Genomic DNA, 3414 nt, shown 5'->3' with positions numbered 1-3414 from the left:
TAGATAAAATAATTAAATGAAAATAACTTAATAAATAAATAAAAATAAGTAAATAAATAAATAAAAATAAGTAAATAAATTAAATAAAAATGAATAAACTTAAAATAAAAATAAATTAAATAAATAAAAATAAATAAGTAAATAGAATGAATAAATATGAATAAATAAAATAATGAAAAAATAAAAATAAATAAAAAAAATTAAATAAACAAATAAATTAAATTACAATAAATAAATTAATATAGATAAATAAATAAATAAATAATAAATAAATTAAAATAGAATAAATAAAAAAATATATAAATTAAATAAAAAATGAATAAATAATTAAATTAAAGTAAAAAATAAAAAAAATTAAAAAAATTAAATTAAAATTAAAATACAATGTAAATATAATAAAAAAAATAAAGAAACAAAATGAAAATAAAAATAAATAAATTTAAAAATAATTAAATATATATGGAATAAATAAATAAATTATAAAATAAATTGAATAAATTAAATAAATCAAATAAATAAAGAAATAAATAAAAATAAATGAATAAATAAAAATTAAATAAAAATAAAAAATAAATAAGAAGTAAAAAAAATAAAATAAAATAAATACAAATATAAAAAAAATTAAAAATAATAATAAAATATGAAAAAATAACAAAATTAAAATAAAAATAAAACAAATATAAAATAAATAAATTGATTTTAAAATAAATAAAAATAAATAAATGAATAAATAAAAATAAAACAAATAAATATAAATAAAAAACATAAAAAATAAATAAAAATAAAAATAAATAAATAAATACATAAAAAATAAATAACAAAAATAAATTAAATGAAGAAATAAATATATAAAATGAAAATGAACAATAAATAAATAAAATCAAATAACTATAATAATAAAGCAAATAAAGAAAAATAAAAATAAAAAAAGTAAGTAATAAAATAAATAAAAATAAACTAAATAAACATAAATATAAATAAATAAGAAAAAAATAAATAAATAAATTAAAAAAATAAAAATAAGAAATAAATAAAAATAAATAAATAAAAATAAATAAATATATAAAAAGAAAAATAAAACATAATATAAGATAAAAACTAAATAAATAAAAAATAAATAAATAAAATAAAATAAATAAATAAAAAAAAACTAAATAAACAAATAAAATTATTAAATAAATAAAAAAATTAAATAATAGAAATTAATAAATAAAATAAATAAGTAATGAATAAATAAAAAATAAATAAAAAAGAAATAAAGAAAAAGAAAAATAAAAAATTAAAAAAAATGAAAAAACAAAATAAAAGATAATAATAAAGTAAATTTGGAAAATAAAGAATAAAATAAATAAACATAAAAAATGAACAAATAAAAATAAATAAAAATAAATAAATAAATAATGAATAAAAACAAATAAAAATAAAATAAAAATAAAAATGAGTTAATCATATAAAAAATGAATGAATAAAAATACAAAAAAAATATAAAAATATATAAAAATAAAATAAATAAAACTAAATAAAAATAAAATAAAAACAAAAAAATAAAAAATAAATAAAATAATAAAAAATAAAAATAAAATCAATAAAAAATAAATTAAATAAATAAAAACAAAAAAATAAAAAGAAAATAAATAAATAATTAAAAAAAATAAAAATAAATAAATTAAAAACCTAAATAAACGAATAAAGAATAAATAAAATATTAAAATAATAAAAATAAATAAACAAATATAAATAAAAAATAAATAAGTGAAATAAATAAATAAACTATAAATAAAATAAAGCAATAAAATAATTAAAAAAATAAAAATCAATTAAAATTAAATAATTAAAACTAAAATACATAAAATAAATAAATTGAATAAATAAAAATAATTACTGAAAATAAATAAGAAGTAAAAAAAATAAATAAAAAAAAAAGTAAATAAATAATAAAAATAAATAAATAAAAATAAATAAATAAAAATAAATAAATAAAAATAAATAAAACAAAATAAAAATAAATAATAAATAAATAATAATTAAAAGAAATAAATAAATAATTAAATAAAAATTAAATAATAAATAATCAAAATAAATATATCAAATAAATTAATTAATAAATAAATTAAAAAATTAAATAAAAATGATAAATCAATAAATTAAAAATAAATAAAAAAAATAAAATAAATAAAAAGCAATAATAAAAATAAATAAAAATACACAAATAGAAATAAATAAAATAAATAAAATAAATAAACAAAAAAAAAAAAAAAAATAAAAATAAAGATAAATAAAAGTAAATAGAATCAAATAAATAAAAAATAAATAAATTAAATGAAAAATAAAAATAAAATAAAATAAATAAAAGTCAAAAACAAAAAATTTATAAATAATAAATAAAAATAAAATAAATAAATCAATAAATAAATAAAAATGAAATGAATAAATAAATAAATAAAAAAGGAAAAAAATAAAATAAAATAAATAAATTAAATTAATTAACAAAAATGAATAAAAATAAATTAAATAAAGAATAAAAAATAAAAAACTTCAAATAATTTTAAATAAATAAATAAAAACAAATAAATACAAATAAAAATAAATAAATAAAATCAAATAAATAAATAAAATTAAATAAATAAATAAATAAAAATAAATGAATTAAATAAATAAATCATAAAATAAAATAAAGATAAAAATAGATATAAAAAATAAAAATAAATAAAAATAAATAATAAATAAATAAATAAATAAACTAAATAAAATAAATAAAAATAAATTTAAATAAAAAATTTAAAAAAATAAACAAAATAAATATAAAAAATTAAAATAAGTAAATAAAAAATAAAAAATAATAAATAAATAAAATAAAGAAATAAAATAAATAAATTAAATAAATAAATAAAAATAAAAAGACAAATAAAATAATAAATAAAATAAAAATAAAAATAAAAAAAATTAAAAAAATTAAAAAAAATTAAAAATAAATAAATAAAAATAAATAATAATACAAAAATAGAAAATAAATAAATATATAAAAATAAATAAATAAATAAATAAAAAATATATCTATAGATAAAAATAAATAATAAAAAGAATGAAATAAATAAAATTTAAAAATAAATAAAAATAAGAAAAAACTATATATAAAAATAAATAAAAATTATAAATAAATATTAAAAATAAATAAAAATAAAAAATAAATAAAAATGAATAAAATAAAATAAATAAAATAAATAAAATAAATAAATAATTAAAAATAAATAAATTAAAAATAAATAAAAATAAATAAAATAACAAAATAATAAAAAATATAAATAAAGATAAATAATTAAATAAAAATAAATTAAAATTAAATTAATAAAAATAAAAATAAATAAAATAAAAATAAATAAATAATTAAATAAAAGTAAATAAATGAATAAACAA

This window comes from Macrobrachium nipponense, chromosome 29 (genome assembly GCF_015104395.2).
Source record: "Macrobrachium nipponense isolate FS-2020 chromosome 29, ASM1510439v2, whole genome shotgun sequence".
Lineage (NCBI taxonomy): Eukaryota > Metazoa > Arthropoda > Malacostraca > Decapoda > Palaemonidae > Macrobrachium > Macrobrachium nipponense.
The sequence above is the reverse complement of the archived record's forward strand: the minus strand, read 5'-3'. Positions refer to the sequence as shown.